Source organism: Narcine bancroftii, chromosome 13 (assembly GCF_036971445.1).
Source record: "Narcine bancroftii isolate sNarBan1 chromosome 13, sNarBan1.hap1, whole genome shotgun sequence".
Lineage (NCBI taxonomy): Eukaryota > Metazoa > Chordata > Chondrichthyes > Torpediniformes > Narcinidae > Narcine > Narcine bancroftii.
The window spans coordinates 52,441,701-52,461,115 of record NC_091481.1 but is presented as its reverse complement, the minus strand read 5'-3'; the positions used below and the strand labels follow the sequence as shown (position 1 = coordinate 52,461,115).

General features: G+C 50.4%; 1 long non-coding RNA gene across 1 annotated transcript in view; it reads right to left on the bottom strand.

Annotated features, from left to right (window-relative positions):
• Positions 1 to 10,372, bottom strand: part of LOC138748183 (uncharacterized) — a 401,110-nt gene extending 390,738 nt beyond the window's left edge. The window contains exon 1 of the long non-coding RNA XR_011347856.1: positions 10,206 to 10,372. This is a non-coding gene — a long non-coding RNA (uncharacterized lncRNA). The remainder of the gene's footprint in view (positions 1 to 10,205) is intronic.
• Between the last annotated feature and the right edge of the window lie 9,043 nt (positions 10,373 to 19,415).

Sequence of the window (19,415 nt, the reverse complement as noted above, 5' to 3'; positions counted from 1 at the left end):
CCCCAGTCCTGCCGTCTGACAGTACAACACTCTCCCAGTCCTGCCCTCTGACAGAGCAACACTCCCCCAGTACTGCCCCTCTGACAGTACAACACTCTCCCAGTCCTGCCCTCTGACAGAGCAACACTCCCCCAGTACTGCCCCTCTGACAGTACAACAATTCCTCAGTCCTGCCCTCTGACAGTACAACAATCCCTCAGTCCTGCCCTCTGACAGTGCAACACTCCCCCAGTCCTGCCCTCTGACAGTACAACAATCCCCCAGTCCTGCCCTCTGACAGTACAACAATGCCCCAGTCCTGCCCTCTGACAGTACAACACTCCCCCAGTCCTGCCCTCTGACAGTACAACAATCCCCCAGTCCTGCCCTCTGACAGTACAACAATCCCCCTGTCCTTCCCTCTGACAGTACAACACTCCCCCGTCCTGCCCTCTGACAGTACAACAATCCCCCAGTCCTGCCCTCTGATAGTACAACACTCCCCCAGTCCTGCCCTCCGACAGTACAACAATCCCCCAGTCCTGCCCTCTGACAGTACAACAATCCCCCAGTCCTGCCCTCTGACAGTACAACAATCCCCCAGTCCTGCCCTCTGACAGTACAACAATCCCCCAGTCCTGCCCTCTGACAGTACAACAATCCCCCAGTCCTGCCCTCTGACAGTACAACAATCCCCCAGTCCTGCCCTCTGACAGTACAACAATCCCCCAGTCCTGCCCTCTGACAGTACAACAATCCCCCAGTCCTACCCTCTGACAGTACAACAATCCCCCAGTCCTGCCCTCTGACAGTACAACAATCCCCCAGTCCTGCCCTCTGACAGTACAACAATCCCCCAGTCCTGCCCCCTGACAGTACAACATTCCCCCAGTCCTGCCCTCTGACAGTACAACAATCCCTCAGTCCTGCCCTCTGACAGTACAACAATCCCTCAGTCCTGCCCTCTGACAGTACAACAATCCCTCAGTCCTGCCCTCTGACAGTACAACAATCCCTCAGTCCTGCCCTCTGACAGTGCAACACTCCCCCAGTCCTGCCCTCTGACAGTACAACAATCCCCCAGTCCTGCCCTCTGACAGTACAACAATGCCCCAGTCCTGCCCTCTGACAGTACAACACTCCCCCAGTCCTGCCCTCTGACAGTACAACAAACCCCCAGTCCTGCCCTCTGACAGAGCAACAATACCCCAGTCCTGCCCTCTGACAGTGCAATAATCCCTCAGTCCTGCCCTCTGACAGTACAACAATCCCCCAGTCCTGCCCTCTGACAGAGCAACAATCCCCCAGTCCTGCCCTCTGACAGAGCAACAATCCCCCAGTCCTGCCCTCTGACAGAGCAACAATCCCCCAGTCCTGCCCTCTGACAGTACAACACTCCCCCAGTCCTGCCCTCTGACAGTACAACAATCCCCCAGTCCTGCCCTCTGACAGTACAACAATCCCTCAGTCCTGCCCCCTGACAGTACAACAATCCCCCAGTCCTGCCCTCTGACAGTACAACACTCCCCAAGTCCTGCCCTCTGACAGTGCAACAATCCCCCAGTCCTGCCCTCTGACAGTACAACACTCCCCCAGTCCTGCCCCCTGACAGTACAACAATCCCCCAGTCCTGCCCTCTGACAGTACAACACTCCCCCAGTCCTGCCCTCTGACAGTACGACATTCCCCCAGTCCTGCCCTCTGACAGTACAACACTCCCCAAGTCCTGCCCTCTGACAGTGCAACAATCCCCCAGTCCTGCCCTCTGACAGTACAACACTCCCCCAGTCCTGCCCTCTGACAGTACAACAATCCCCCAGTCCTGCCCTCTGACAGTACAACACTCCCCCAGTCCTGCCCTCTGACAGTACAACACTCCCCCAGTCCTGCCCTCTGACAGTACAACAATCCCCCAGTCCTGCCCTTGACAGTACAACACTCCCCCAGTCCTGCCCTCTGACAGTACAACAATCCCCCATTCCTGCCCTCTGACAGTACAACAATCCCCCAGTCCTGCCCTCTGACAGTACAACAATCCCCCTGTCCTGCCCTGTGACAGTACAACACTCCCCCAGTCCTGCCCTCTGACAGTACAACAATCCCCCAGTCCTGCCCTCTGACAGTACAACAATCCCCCAGTCCTGCCCTCTGACAGTACAACAATCCCCCAGTACTGCCCTCTGACAGTACAACAATCCCCCTGTCCTGCCCTCTGACAGTACAACACTCCCCCAGTCCTGCCCTCTGACAGTACAACACTCCCCCAGTCCTGCCCTCTGACAGTACAACAATCCCCCAGTCCTGCCCTCTGACAGTACAACAATCCCCCAGTCCTGCCCTCTGACAGTACAACAATCCCCCTGTCCTTCCCTCTGACAGTACAACACTCCCCCGTCCTGCCCTCTGACAGTACAACAATCCCCCAGTCCTGCCCTCTGATAGTACAACACTCCCCCAGTCCTGCCCTCCGACAGTACAACAATCCCCCAGTCCTGCCCTCTGACAGTACAACAATCCCCCAGTCCTGCCCTCTGACAGTACAACAATCCCCCAGTCCTGCCCTCTGACAGTACAACAATCCCCCAGTCCTGCCCTCTGACAGTACAACAATCCCCCAGTCCTGCCCTCTGACAGTACAACAATCCCCCAGTCCTGCCCTCTGACAGTACAACAATCCCCCAGTCCTGCCCTCTGACAGTACAACAATCCGCCAGTCCTACCCTCTGACAGTACAACAATCCCCCAGTCCTGCCCTCTGACAGTACAACAATCCCCCAGTCCTGCCCTCTGACAGTACAACAATCCCCCAGTCCTGCCCCCTGACAGTACAACATTCCCCCAGTCCTGCCCTCTGACAGTACAACAATCCCTCAGTCCTGCCCTCTGACAGTACAACAATCCCTCAGTCCTGCCCTCTGACAGTACAACAATCCCTCAGTCCTGCCCTCTGACAGTACAACAATCCCTCAGTCCTGCCCTCTGACAGTGCAACACTCCCCCAGTCCTGCCCTCTGACAGTACAACAATCCCCCAGTCCTGCCCTCTGACAGTACAACAATGCCCCAGTCCTGCCCTCTGACAGTACAACACTCCCCCAGTCCTGCCCTCTGACAGTACAACACTCCCCCAGTCCTGCCCTCTGACAGAGCAACACTCCCACAGTCCTGCCCTCTGACAGAGCAACACTCCCCCAGTCCTGCCCTCTGACAGTACAACAATCCCCCAGTCCTGCCCTCTGACAGTACAACACTCCCCCAGTCCTGCCCTCTGACAGTACAACAATCCCCCAGTCCTGCCCTCTGACAGTACAACACTCCCCCAGTCCTGCCCTCTGACAGTACAACAATCCCCCAGTCCTGCCCTCTGACAGTGCAACACTCCCCCAGTCCTGCCCTCTGACAGTGCAACACTCCCCCAGTCCTGCCCTCTGACAGTACAACACTCCCCCAGTCCTGCCCTCTGACAGTACAACACTCCCCCAGTCCTGCCCTCTGACAGTACAACAATCCCCCAGTCCTGCCCTCTGACAGTACAACAATCCCCCAGTCCTGTCCTCTGACAGTACAACAATCCCCCAGTCCTGCCCTCTGACAGTACAACAAACCCCCAGTCCTGCCCTCTGACAGTACCACACTCCCCCAGTCCTGCCCTCTGACAGTGCAACACTCACCCAGTCCTGCCCTCTGACAGTACAACACTCCCCCAGTCCTGCCCTTTGACAGTACAACACTCCCCCAGTCCTGCCCTCTAACAGTACAACAATCCCTCAGTCGTGCCCTCTGACAGTGCAACACTCCCCCAGTCCTGCCCTCTGACAGTAGAACACTCCCCCAGTCCTGCCCTCTGACAAACCAACACTCCCCCAGTCCTGCCCTCTGACAGTACAACAATCCCTCAGTCCTGCCCTCTGACAGTGCAACACTCCCCCATTCCTGCCCTCTGACAGTACAACACTCCCCCAGTCCTGCCCTTTGACAGTACAACACTCCCCCAGTCCTGCCCTCTGACAAACCAACACTCCCCCAGTCCTGCCCTCTGACAGTACAACAATCCCCCAGTCCTGCCCTCTGACAGAGCAACACTCCCACAGTACTGCCCTCTGACAGAGCAACACTCCCACAGTCCTTCCGTCTGACAGAGCAACACTCCCACAGTCCTTCCCTCTGACAGAGCAACACTCCCACAGTCCTGCCGTCTGACAGTACAACACTCTCCCAGTCCTGCCCTCTGACAGAGCAACACTCCCCCAGTACTGCCCCTCTGACAGTACAACACTCTCCCAGTCCTGCCCTCTGACAGAGCAACACTCCCCCAGTACTGCCCCTCTGACAGTACAACAATTCCTCAGTCCTGCCCTCTGACAGTACAACAATCCCTCAGTCCTGCCCTCTGACAGTGCAACACTCCCCCAGTCCTGCCCTCTGACAGTACAACAATCCCCCAGTCCTGCCCTCTGACAGTACAACAATGCCCCAGTCCTGCCCTCTGACAGTACAACACTCCCCCAGTCCTGCCCTCTGACAGTACAACAATCCCCCAGTCCTGCCCTCTGACAGTACAACAATCCCCCTGTCCTTCCCTCTGACAGTACAACACTCCCCCAGTCCTGCCCTCTGACAGTAGAACACTCCCCCAGTCCTGCCCTCTGACAAACCAACACTCCCCCAGTCCTGCCCTCTGACAGTACAACAATCCCTCAGTCCTGCCCTCTGACAGTGCAACACTCCCCCATTCCTGCCCTCTGACAGTACAACACTCCCCCAGTCCTGCCCTTTGACAGTACAACACTCCCCCAGTCCTGCCCTCTGACAAACCAACACTCCCCCAGTCCTGCCCTCTGACAGTACAACACTCCCAGTCCTGCCCTCTGACAGTACAACAATCCCCCAGTCCTGCCCTCTGATAGTACAACACTCCCCCAGTCCTGCCCTCCGACAGTACAACAATCCCCCAGTCCTGCCCTCTGACAGTACAACAATCCCCCAGTCCTGCCCTCTGACAGTACAACAATCCCCCAGTCCTGCCCTCTGACAGTACAACAATCCCCCAGTCCTGCCCTCTGACAGTACAACAATCCCCCAGTCCTGCCCTCTGACAGTACAACAATCCCCCAGTCCTGCCCTCTGACAGTACAACAATCCCCCAGTCCTGCCCTCTGACAGTACAACAATCCCCCAGTCCTACCCTCTGACAGTACAACAATCCCCCAGTCCTGCCCTCTGACAGTACAACAATCCCCCAGTCCTGCCCTCTGACAGTACAACAATCCCCCAGTCCTGCCCCCTGACAGTACAACATTCCCCCAGTCCTGCCCTCTGACAGTACAACAATCCCTCAGTCCTGCCCTCTGACAGTACAACAATCCCTCAGTCCTGCCCTCTGACAGTACAACAATCCCTCAGTCCTGCCCTCTGACAGTACAACAATCCCTCAGTCCTGCCCTCTGACAGTGCAACACTCCCCCAGTCCTGCCCTCTGACAGTACAACAATCCCCCAGTCCTGCCCTCTGACAGTACAACAATGCCCCAGTCCTGCCCTCTGACAGTAAAACACTCCCCCAGTCCTGCCCTCTGACAGTACAACAATCCCCCAGTCCTGCCCTCTGACAGAGCAACAATACCCCAGTCCTGCCCTCTGACAGTGCAATAATCCCTCAGTCCTGCCCTCTGACAGTACAACAATCCCCCAGTCCTGCCCTCTGACAGAGCAACAATCCCCCAGTCCTGCCCTCTGACAGAGCAACAATCCCCCAGTCCTGCCCTCTGACAGAGCAACAATCCCCCAGTCCTGCCCTCTGACAGTACAACACTCCCCCAGTCCTGCCCTCTGACAGTACAACAATCCCCCAGTCCTGCCCTCTGACAGTACAACAATCCCTCAGTCCTGCCCCCTGACAGTACAACAATCCCCCAGTCCTGCCCTCTGACAGTACAACACTCCCCAAGTCCTGCCCTCTGACAGTGCAACAATCCCCCAGTCCTGCCCTCTGACAGTACAACACTCCCCCAGTCCTGCCCTCTGACAGTACAACAATCCCCCAGTCCTGCCCTCTGACAGTACAACACTCCCCCAGTCCTGCCCTCTGACAGTACGACATTCCCCCAGTCCTGCCCTCTGACAGTACAACACTCCCCAAGTCCTGCCCTCTGACAGTGCAACAATCCCCCAGTCCTGCCCTCTGACAGTACAACACTCCCCCAGTCCTGCCCTCTGACAGTACAACAATCCCCCAGTCCTGCCCTCTGACAGTACAACACTCCACCAGTCCTGCCCTCTGACAGTACAACACTCCCCCAGTCCTGCCCTCTGACAGTACAACAATCCCCCAGTCCTGCCCTCTGACAGTACAACAATCCCCCAGTCCTGCCCTCTGACAGTACAACAATCCCCCTGTCCTGCCCTGTGACAGTACAACACTCCCCCAGTCCTGCCCTCTGACAGTACAACAATCCCCCAGTCCTGCCCTCTGACAGTACAACAATCCCCCAGTCCTGCCCTCTGACAGTACAACAATCCCCCAGTACTGCCCTCTGACAGTACAACAATCCCCCTGTCCTGCCCTCTGACAGTACAACACTCCCCCAGTCCTGCCCTCTGACAGTACAACACTCCCCCAGTCCTGCCCTCTGACAGTACAACAATCCCCCAGTCCTGCCCTCTGACAGTACAACAATCCCCCAGTCCTGCCCTCTGACAGTACAACAATCCCCCTGTCCTTCCCTCTGACAGTACAACACTCCCCCGTCCTGCCCTCTGACAGTACAACAATCCCCCAGTCCTGCCCTCTGATAGTACAACACTCCCCCAGTCCTGCCCTCCGACAGTACAACAATCCCCCAGTCCTGCCCTCTGACAGTACAACAATCCCCCAGTCCTGCCCTCTGACAGTACAACAATCCCCCAGTCCTGCCCTCTGACAGTACAACAATCCCCCAGTCCTGCCCTCTGACAGTACAACAATCCCCCAGTCCTGCCCTCTGACAGTACAACAATCCCCCAGTCCTGCCCTCTGACAGTACAACAATCCCCCAGTCCTGCCCTCTGACAGTACAACAATCCCCCAGTCCTACCCTCTGACAGTACAACAATCCCCCAGTCCTGCCCTCTGACAGTACAACAATCCCCCAGTCCTGCCCTCTGACAGTACAACAATCCCCCAGTCCTGCCCCCTGACAGTACAACATTCCCCCAGTCCTGCCCTCTGACAGTACAACAATCCCTCAGTCCTGCCCTCTGACAGTACAACAATCCCTCAGTCCTGCCCTCTGACAGTACAACAATCCCTCAGTCCTGCCCTCTGACAGTACAACAATCCCTCAGTCCTGCCCTCTGACAGTGCAACACTCCCCCAGTCCTGCCCTCTGACAGTACAACAATCCCCCAGTCCTGCCCTCTGACAGTACAACAATGCCCCAGTCCTGCCCTCTGACAGTACAACACTCCCCCAGTCCTGCCCTCTGACAGTACAACACTCCCCCAGTCCTGCCCTCTGACAGAGCAACACTCCCACAGTCCTGCCCTCTGACAGAGCAACACTCCCCCAGTCCTGCCCTCTGACAGTACAACAATCCCCCAGTCCTGCCCTCTGACAGTACAACACTCCCCCAGTCCTGCCCTCTGACAGTACAACAATCCCCCAGTCCTGCCCTCTGACAGTACAACACTCCCCCAGTCCTGCCCTCTGACAGTACAACAATCCCCCAGTCCTGCCCTCTGACAGTGCAACACTCCCCCAGTCCTGCCCTCTGACAGTGCAACACTCCCCCAGTCCTGCCCTCTGACAGTACAACACTCCCCCAGTCCTGCCCTCTGACAGTACAACACTCCCCCAGTCCTGCCCTCTGACAGTACAACAATCCCCCAGTCCTGCCCTCTGACAGTACAACAATCCCCCAGTCCTGTCCTCTGACAGTACAACAATCCCCCAGTCCTGCCCTCTGACAGTACAACAAACCCCCAGTCCTGCCCTCTGACAGTACCACACTCCCCCAGTCCTGCCCTCTGACAGTGCAACACTCACCCAGTCCTGCCCTCTGACAGTACAACACTCCCCCAGTCCTGCCCTTTGACAGTACAACACTCCCCCAGTCCTGCCCTCTAACAGTACAACAATCCCTCAGTCGTGCCCTCTGACAGTGCAACACTCCCCCAGTCCTGCCCTCTGACAGTAGAACACTCCCCCAGTCCTGCCCTCTGACAAACCAACACTCCCCCAGTCCTGCCCTCTGACAGTACAACAATCCCTCAGTCCTGCCCTCTGACAGTGCAACACTCCCCCATTCCTGCCCTCTGACAGTACAACACTCCCCCAGTCCTGCCCTTTGACAGTACAACACTCCCCCAGTCCTGCCCTCTGACAAACCAACACTCCCCCAGTCCTGCCCTCTGACAGTACAACACTCCCAGTCCTGCCCTTTGACAGTACAACACTCCCCCAGTCCTGCCCTCTGACAAACCAACACTCCCTCAGTCCTGCCCTCTGACAGTGCAACACTCCCCCAGTCCTGCCCTCTGACAGTACAACAATCCCTCAGTCCTGCCCTCTGACAGTACAACCATCCCTCAGTCCTGCCCTCTGACAGTGCAACACTCCCCCAGTCCTGCCCTCTAACAGTACAACAATCCCCCAGTCCTGCCCTCTGACAGTACAACAATGCCCCAGTCCTGCCCTCTGACAGTTCAACACTCCCCCAGTCCTGCCCTCTGACAGTACAACACTCCCCCAGTCCTGCCCTCTGACAGAGCAACACTCCCACAGTCCTGCCCTCTGACAGAGCAACACTCCCACAGTCCTTCCGTCTGACAGAGCAACACTCCCACAGTCCTTCCCTCTGACAGAGCAACACTCCCACAGTCCTGCCGTCTGACAGTACAACACTCTCCCAGTCCTGCCGTCTGACAGAGCAACACTCCCCCAGTACTGCCCCTCTGACAGTACAACACTCTCCCAGTCCTGCCCTCTGACAGAGCAACACTCCCCCAGTACTGCCCCTCTGACAGTACAACAATTCCTCAGTCCTGCCCTCTGACAGTACAACAATCCCTCAGTCCTGCCCTCTGACAGTGCAACACTCCCCCAGTCCTGCCCTCTGACAGTACAACAATCCCCCAGTCCTGCCCTCTGACAGTACAACAATGCCCCAGTCCTGCCCTCTGACAGTACAACACTCCCCCAGTCCTGCCCTCTGACAGTACAACACTCCCCCAGTCCTGCCCTCTGACAGAGCAACACTCCCACAGTCCTGCCCTCTGACAGAGCAACACTCCCACAGTCCTTCCGTCTGACAGAGCAACACTCCCACAGTCCTTCCCTCTGACTGAGCAACACTCCCACAGTCCTGCCGTCTGACAGTACAACACTCTCCCAGTCCTGCCCTCTGACAGAGCAACACTCCCCCAGTACTCCCCCTCTGACAGTACAACACTTCCCCAGTCCTGCCCCTCTGTCTGTGCAATACCCTGTCAGCACTCTGTCACTGAGGTACATATTAACGAATTATATACCCTTACATTTTCCCTGATTATATTCTATTCATTTGAACTTCTAATCCCTCACAAAATACATTGTGGGGCAACACACAGTTGTGCTGGAGAAATTTAGCAGGCCATGCAACATCTACAGAAACAAAAGGCAAAGGGATGTTTCGGGCACGGTCATACCTCGATGATGGACTTAAATCTGAAACATCCCTTCCTCTAGATGCTGCACACCCTACTGAGTTTCTCTTGCAGGTCTCTATCACACTGCCAAACCCAGCGTCTGCAGACTTTCCTGTTTCACACCACTTACTCTGTTGTATATTTTTAAGACTTGAGTCATTAAAATAGAGACTCCAGCAACAAGCCCTGGGGCATTCTGGCAATTGCAGGTTAGCAACCTGAAAAATGACTCTGTTTAATCTAACACTTTCTTATATCTGCTAACCAACCCTCTATCCAAAGTAATCACCCCACAAACTCTTATCAAAACTCTTCTGGAATGTCAAATACTTCAAATTTGCTGGCCCCTCGTTTTTTCTTCGCCTGCTTATTACACTCTCAAAGAGTTCTCAGAAATTTGCTGAACACCATTTCTCTTTCATAGAACTGAGCTGACGAGCTCATCTGCTAGTTTTCATACTCACTTGCTATGTCACAGGAGGACATTTGGCTACTTGAATCTATACTGGGCTTCAGCGTGTTACCTTCATGCCCTTCAACTTTTCCTGATTCTCCTTCCTCTTACCTTACACTGTGAATGGGCTACTGTCGTCAATTCACTTAGCAGCACATCTTTGGAATGCGCAAGGAAAGCAGTGCACCTGGAAGACAATCGTCCACTGGGAGAACACCTGACGAGGATTGAACCCATGTTACTGGAGCTCTAACACCGCTGCTCCCTCATTCCGAACAGGGCTCAGAATCAGAATTGGAATTTATTGTCTCATACATGGTGCAAAGTTCGTCGTTTTCGGGCAGCATCACTGTGCAAACATTTAGACAAGGTTTGGGCATCGCAGATAATGTAGTGGTCAGCACAACGCTGTTCACGGTGCCAGCGATTGGAACCGGGGTCCCTTCTCTGCGCGTCTGCATGGGTTTCCCCGGGGGCTCTGGTTTCCTCCCACTCTTCAATGAAAAACCCTGCTGAGCGTTGTAAGTTAATTGGGTAGCATGGGCTCATGGGCTGAATGGTCCTGTTACCGAGCTGTATGTCTAAATTAATAAAAAACATGTTGCAAAATAAATAATAATAGGTGCAAGAAAAAGTGGCCTTTGGTTCATTGATCATTCAGGAATCTGATGGCAGCGGGGATGAAGCTGTCCTTATGCTGCTGACTGCTCGTCTTCAGCTGTAGCTTTTCCCCGATGGTAGCCTGGGTGGTTGTGGTGGGGGGGGGGTTCTTTGAGGATAGAGGCTGCTTTCTTCAGACTCCGCCTCTTGTAGATGTCCTCAATTGAGTGAAGACTGGTGCCCGCGATGTCACAGACAGAGTTAACAACCCATACATCCCCCTGGGGTGGGGTGGGGGGGGGTGGGGAGGTGGAGAAAAGCACATTTAAGGGGGTTGTCACTGAAATATTTTTTCTATTTTTTTATGTAATTGGTGGGAGAGAAGTAAGGAAGAAACCAATGAAACAACTGCTTCACAGGCAAGGGGACCCATAAACTTTGAGTAGAGTCTTAAGGGGACCACAGCCAAAATAGTGTTGAGAATAGCTGGTGTAGAAGGTTGTCGAAGGTTGCAACAGGATATGGACAGGGTGGAGAGTTAAGCAGAGAAGTGGTTGACGGAATTTAATCTGGGTGTGTGAAATGATGCACTTTGGAAGGACGAACTTCAACATGGGGTATGTGGTCAGTGGTGGGGAGGAACACAGATGTTGGGATCTAAATCCATACATCCTCAAGGTTGCTGTACAACTGGTTGAAAATGGCTTATCTGAATGCTTGGTTATAATTTCCTTACTAATCCTTCAAAGTTTACCCAGTGAAAGCTGCCATGCAATTCTCAGTTTCCCTCTCCTTTCATTTCTTGAGATTTGTTGTCTGCTAAGCCATTGGGAATTTTAACGAATCTGGGGAATTTCAGAAGGTTACCACCAACACAGCCACTTCTTTCTGAGGGTGACACTGCCAGCCATCAGGTCCCGACAACTCGTGGGTGGAATTCAGGGGCTCGAACAGCATCAGTGGGAGAAAAGGGGCTGCTGTCAGTTCAAATTCTGATGGTCCTCATAAAAATACGATGCTGGGTCCTTTAGAGAGCAAAGGTAAAAATACATCACTGATGTTTTGGGCTGTGAAATCTGCTTTCTCCATCCTCTGAACAAAAGGTAAATTTGCCTGTTTTCCATAATGTGAGCAGGGGATAACGCGGCTTTTGTGCATAAAAACTCCCTACAGACTCACCGCCCTCTGGCTGAAGAATGTCTCCTCAGCCCTGTTTTATTCTGAGGCTGCGCCCTCTGGTCCCAGACGGTCCCACTGGAAACATCCACTTTATCCAGCCCTTTCAATATTTTCCTATCATATATTCATTGTTTTGTCTTTTCACCCTTGGTTTCCCAGTATTTTACAGTCTACATCTAAACTACAGTGAAATATATTTGTTTTGTTAGTCTGCATTATTAATGGCCCTGTCTTAACTTCCAAAGCGTCAACAATTATTTTAGATATTTTCCTTCTGGAAGTTCTTAAAGTTTTTACATTTCTTACGAGTTAATCTTTCAATCTGTTTTTGCCCTGGAGTCTTTTCTGCCTTTTAGAATTCTCTGATCTTCAGACGTGGCCAACTTCGCAGGCCTTTTTGTTTATCTTAACTTCCTTGGCTGCTTGTGGAGGAATTATTTTTCTTCTGAACGAAATGTATATTCATTTCAAATGATAAAATGAATCTTCAGAAGTCCACCATTGCTTTGCACTGTTAGAATCTTCAATTTAATATCCCAGCTTTGCTTAGTCACCACTTCTCTCACATCTCTGAAAACTGTTCCCTTTGACAACTGTAAATGAACGGAAACAGACTCTAGTTCCTAAGTTAAGTTTTATTTTAAGTCAACATACAGTACGGTAACAAATCCTTCTGGCCCGCGAGCCCTTGCACCCAATTGCACGCAATGGACCTACAACCCCATTTGGAAGACGGGCAATTATGAATATTTGGAAGCCTGATTCATTTGGGGGGGGGGAAGGGAGGAAACTGGAGCACCCGGAGGAAACCCACCCAGAAACGTGGAGAACGTGTCCAGGCAGCGCTGGATTCGAACCCAGTTGTTAGCGCTGTGACAGCGATATGTTAACCACTACGCAAACTGTGCTGCCCTCTTTCAAAGTGAATCCAAAATACAGTAAAATCCCTGTTTTCTGGAATTCAACCAAACAGCAGCCCTCACGTCATCAGCAAAATAAATAGCAGAAAATAGATAGGTAAAAAAATACAGAAGTTTAAAATTGGTGCGCTTCACCATTAGTTGGCCAATCACGCAACACTCAATCTCAAGCAACCGGAAAATACACTTATTCGGCATCTACCAATCCCCATAGGTGCCGGATACCAGGGGTTTTACTGCAATATCCTCTTCCCCTCAGGTGCCCTTTACAATAGGATCATTAACATTTCCTCCCAACGATCAGCAACATACCCCAGTCCTTATGGTGTTGTTACCATTGGAGTTGCTGGAAGAGTCAAAGGCAAGGATTTGACTCTCTCAACAGAGATGAACCAAATATGTCCAAGTCAATCCAGTGAAAGCTGAATCAACTTGAAACATTTAGAACATAAAAATCACATTATTCGAGGATTTCTCCCAACATCTGGGGCCAATCCGCATCACATTGTCACATTGTTCTTTATGGGGGCTTGATGAATGTCAGTGACCAACGAGACGAATGACTGTGAAAATGATTGACTGAGAGAATGTGAAAGGCACTATGGCAATGCAACTTTCCCTCTTGTTTCAGGGAAAGAGAGCGAGGGAAAGAAAAAGATAGTTTGAAGGAATGTTCCCTATTCCAAAGCACATCATTTGCTATTGCCCCACTGAGATGCTGTTTGTGAGTGCCTTATCCTTCTGAGTTATGAGTGCTACTGACTTTCTCCCTTTGCCTCCTACACAACTCCCAAAATAAACAGGGCAGGAAGTGTGAGCTGGCTCCGTGTATCAATCATCATGGTTAGGAACAGTAAACAGATTGTCACAGGTTCGCATGGAATAGAAAATGCATTGCGTTCCAAAATCGTAAGGACTCGCCAGAGCCACAAACTGAACACATTACAGAATGGAATAACTCCCACTCAACACCATGCTGTGAACATTACACAAATGCTTTGACTACAAGCCGTGCGGATGATGGCAGCAACAATAGTGGTTATTATACCGGCAGCTCCAGGTGAAGGATTTTCATTTCACGTTGAGAACTCTAAAATTACTTCACAACTTTTAAGCTGCATTCTGCATCAAACACAAGAACATATTCAAAGAGATGAACATTAGTCGAGGCAAAAGGGGCTTTGTGAAATTACAAACTTTCGATGGAATTTCACCCTGACTGTCCGGAATAAAAGGAACATGCGGGAGATCGCCGATCGAAAGGGTTGAGGGGTGGAATGGTATTAGAATATCACCTGCGACCCGGGTTCAAATCCGGTGCTGCCTGCGAGGATTTCGTACGTGCTCCCCGTGTCTCCGTGGGTTTCCTCCAGGTGCTCTGGCTTCCAAAGATGTACAGGGTTAGAAGGTTCATTGGTCATGGGCGTATTTGGGTGGTGGAGGGTGGTGGGGGGTCAAGGACTGGAAGGGCCTGTTACGGTGCTGTATCTTTAAATCAAAGATAAAGAGAGAGAGAAAGAGAAAGTGAGAGAGAGAGAGAGAGAGAGAAAGAGAGAGAGAGAGAGAGAGAGAGAGAGAGAGAGAGAGAGGGGAAATCAGAAATTGAAAGATGGGCAATAGGGGAATTAAAGAGTGAGGGAGGAAGATAAGGTGGAAATAAACAAATCCTGCAAACGCTGGAGCCCTCAGATAAAAAAATAGGAAACACTAGAAATATTCAACAGGTTAGGCCACATCTGTGGGAAGAGAATCAGAGCCAATATTTCAGGTGGAGACCCTTTGTCAATGTTACAGGTAAATTCACTGAAATCAATTCACTGACGGGAAAGTCTCGTTCTTTTAAATCCACCGACAGAAAAATCACCGACCGTCAAAATTCACTGACAATCGAATAAATGAAAAAAGTAGCTCATTATTATATTGTTTTAACTCTTAATTAATTTAGTGTCTTTAATAAAGGTTTTAATTAGGTGTTAATTGGTCATTCCTGCAGATTTGTCTAATGAGCCTCCCCTTAGGTCGTCGCCCCTGACGCAGCCTGTGCTAGTTCTCCCCCTCCCCTATTCCCTCCCTCCCTCCCTCCCCCACCAGTCAGTGGTTGGTTGGTCAATGAATTTTTCGTTGGTGAATTAAATGGTTGGTGATTTTTCGTTGGGGAATTTACGATGGTGAATTTTCCATCAGGGAATTGATTTTGGTGAAGTTACCACACACCCTTTGTCAGAAGTGGCCACTTGTGAGGTGTGCTCTCCTTTCACCATTTAGATGGGCATTGCCGCAGAGTTCTCCTATGCCCCTAATGTTTCTTCTCCACCTCAGCCGCTGGCTTAAGCCCAGAGTGAGTGGAGATGTTCCTTTCTTGCAGACTGGATTTGAACACCTCCTTCCATGGTTTCCACTCTCCTCCTGGTAATTTTGGCCATGATAGCACTTGGAACAGAGAGCCTCAAAGTAGTAAAGATTTGCGGGAAGTTACCAGGACTGACAGACCAGAGGAACATGGATATCTTGGATTTTACTAATTGGAACATGAAGGAGGCTGAGGGGAGACTCTGTAGACATCTATAAATTGAGATTAAGAGAAGCAAGAAAGGTTTCTCCCCAGCTCCCCAGAGTCACCGAGTGTCTGTGGATTTGTGTCCAGCGCTCCCACAGCCTCCAAAGCCACATAGGCTTCAGTCCAAACCATCAGCTCCCAATCAGAGGCTCTTGCATGGTCAAGAAGCCCCCAGTGTCCCCTCTCGCATCTCAGTTCCAACCAGTCTTGAGCCAGTCTCCAGCAGTCTGCATGCAGCCTGGTGTTACTTTATATAATAAATAAATAAATAAAAAGATTTTAAAAAAAGAATATAAATAAATAAATAAATATATATATATATTTATAATATTTAATATTATATATAAATGTCTTTAAAAGAGATAGATTGTGGGGGGTTTAGTGTAGGTCACTTCGCAAATGGATACTTACCCATTGTGAAAATGCAAGAGCCTGGCTGAAGCCAGACATTCAGGCACCAGTGACTTTGCAAAAGATGCTGCTTTGAAAGGAACTTCAGAAGCAGGTGCAAATGGAACAAAGACCAGGCTCAAAGTGCTGATAAAGATCTTTCAAGGATTGGTTTTAGAGTCTTGGGAGGGGTTCTAGATTTTACAAGCAGAGAGAAAAACACAAACAGAATTCTCTATGAGAGAGAGAGAGAGAGAGAGAGAGAGAGAGAGAGAGAGAGAGAGAGAGAGAGAGAGAGAGAGAGAGAGAAAGAGAGAGAGGGAGAGATTTAAACCCCATTTTGAAGACAGGTTGTGAGTTCTGAGTTCAGCCTGTTCAAAACCCTTGTGGTCCTTACAAGTGGAAATGGCTGGCTAGAGTGTTTATCCTGAAATACGGGAAACAAGAAGAACTCTGTGGTGACCTGGAAGAAGAGTTTATCATTTGGAAAGCCCATGATGGGGCAAGATTCTTTGGCAAGACACTGAAGTGGAAATTAAACACCAGAGCTTGGTGAAAATTCATAAATATTAAATTCTGTGCACAGTATAAGAATTGCCTGATACTGCTGAACTTGGAGGAGTGAGAAGCGAATGATTGGACTATTAAAGCAAAGAACTTTCCTGAACATATACACATTACATACATGTGCACTTAGAATTAGAAGGGGGTTAATTTAGGTTAAGAGTAATAAGTTAATGTTTTATCCTCTTTTATGTTTAAAGATAATTAAAAGCATCTTTTGCATAAGTAGCCATTTGTCTTGGTGAATTTCTATTGCTGCTAGATTTTGGGGTCCTCTGGGCTCGTAACACTGGTGTGAATCCCTTGACCAGAGTTCCCAGCAGCTCTCATCCTACATGAATACCTTGCTTTGAGTCACTAACAGGTGTGTTCATCAGCTGCAGAGCCTCTCACTGGTTCACCGCCCTGGCCACCATCCCACGGGTCATCTCTGCTGCCTCTCCTTCTCAAATGGGGTGTTTTCTCCCTGTTTTTTTTGGTGCCCTGAACCAATCCTCCACTTTCATGGAGACTGAAATCCCCCCCTCCATAGCCGCTGCCTATCATGGGTGTCGCCATCTTTGGCTCAGACACGGGGATTTAAAATAAACTGCCCTTGGCTCTATTAACAGGCTGTGTAAAGCCTATATGGAGCTGATTGGAGTCAGACTGGGTGGTGGTACCCTGTGGGAGCATTGTGTCTCCGCTGCCCCGCTCTCCTCAGGTTCGCACCAGAGGCATTGCTTCCATTACAGCAGCTGGCAGCGCAGCCAATGCAAGGTGAATAGTTACTCTCTCTTTCCTAGAGTAGGAAAGGGTCCAAAACTAGATGACATAGGTTTAAAGTGAGAGGGAACAGATTTAACAGGGGCCCAAGTGAGAACTTTTTCACTATTTCAATAACTACTGTCTAGAATGGGCAACATGTTTTGTGTAGCAGTTAGCGCAACACTGTTACAGCACCAATGATTGGGGTTCGAATCCTGTGCTGTCTGTAAGGAGTTTGTACCTTCTCCACGTGTCCACCTGGGTTTTCCACCCAGCCTTCAAAACATACCTGGCGTTGTAGGTCAATTGGGGGTAATTGGGCAGCATGGGCTCGTGGGCCGGAAGGGCATGTTACCGCTCTGGAAGTCTAAATAAAAAATATAAAATAAATGGAATAAGCTGCCAGAAGAAGGAGGGCAAAATTGCAAGTTAATTTAGACTGATACACGTATATTAGAGGAATCTGGGCCAAATGCAGGGAAACGGGACAAATGTAGGTTAGCGGGTGTGAGTTGGAGTAAAGGGGTTATATTTTGAACAGGAGTCTGTGCGGCTGTAGAGATTGCGGGAGCACTGGAGGCGAATCCTCGGTCTCTGTAAAGGGACCCTCTTTCTCTTATTGTTAGGACAATACCTGCACATTAGATTTTTAATGTATTATTACGTGACAATAAAAGAAACTTGTGACTTAAACCTTTTATGCTGTAATGTTTCATTAGAAATCTAGCGCCAGGAGCTGAGACAACCTGACATGCTCAAAACAGCTGACAGATGTGACTTGAGCCTCCATGTTGGGGACGTTGACCTTGGCAAGGATGCTGCCATTAATTCGCTTGACCTTCTTCCAATTTGGAGGAGACGGTGTTGTTGATACTTCTCCAGGGTCTTGAGATAGTCCATCTCTCAGAACCATAGAGTGGGGCAGGAGTCTGGTCACTCAGGAGCCTTTTCCCAGGTCCAAGTTCTTTATCAAGTTCAAGTTTCATTATCATCTGACTAAACATATCCAATCAGATGGAGCAGCATTTCTCCGGATCACAATGCACACACATAAACACATATTAGATATCTCACAAACCACACATACATACATAAAAAATCCAATTTCAAATAAATATGACCAAGTAGTGTAAAAGGCCTGCTATCTGGAATTCAAGAAACTGGCAGCCTCAAGCAACCGGCAAAAAAAAACAGTGGAAAATAAATAGGTATAAAATATAGGTTAAAATTGGTGCTTCTCGCCTTTGGTTCACCAATCACACAACACCTAATCTCAAGCAACTGGAAAATTCACTTATCTGGCATCTATCAATCCCCATCGGTGCCAGATACCAGGCATTTTACTGTATTCTGGAATCATTTATTCAGTTTCATTCTCAAGAGATCCAAGGTTACTGGATACCATTCATCAATGCCACAGCCTTCACGGTACCACTTTCCTCCAATCGGCTCCTTGAAGACTGTGCTGATTTTGCCACCTTCCCCGAGAACGTGTTCCAAGGTATGCGGAGTGGTCCACATTTTCTAGGGCTTTGCTGTGTATTTTTGTAAGGGCAATGTGGTGCAGGCCAACAGGTGGGTGGGAGGGAATCAGTATCACAGAGACACAGCTCTCTTGTTAGCTTAAGTGAACGAGCTGACGATGACTTGGACCTTGATCTCCGTGTCCATCCACCAGATGTATACATCACCCATTCCCCTCACCTTCATACTTTTATCCATGTCTTCCTTCAAACATATCGATGCTTTTTGTCTCATCTCCTCCTTTAATCCCGTCTGCTGTGTCTTGTCCAGCATGGACAAAAATATTCACATTTGCTCGGGTGTGAAACTGCTTGCTGGTCCAATATGTGATCCTGGGACTCCTGTCACTAATTGTTGCTCAACCGCCGCTCCACACCATATGATGAACGTGTGTCGACTTTGTTCACCATATTCAATAAGAGCTTTTCTCATTTCAGCGAAGGATGGGGGTGGTTGTGATCTGATACCGCTTTACAAGCTGATGAGCTGCTTAGATAGGGTGGACAGGCAGCATCTTGTTCTCGGGGAGACAGTTACAAATAGCAGAGGACATGTTTATAAGGTGAGGGGAGGAATATTTAGGAAAGAAGTCAGGGGTCTGTTTTTTTGTGCAGGGAGTGGTGGGGGACTGAAACAGATGGTGGTGGAGGCTGGTACAATAGGGATATTTAAAGCACTCATATTGAAGGAAAATAGAGGGTAATGGGTGTGAGGGAGGGGATGTTTGGATTTTTGAGTAGGTTTATATAGGTTACAACATTTGGGGCTGAAGGGCCTGTGCTATACCTGTCGACTGAGGCCATGCTTGGTTGTGGAGTGGGGCTGGGGTTGGGGGTGAGG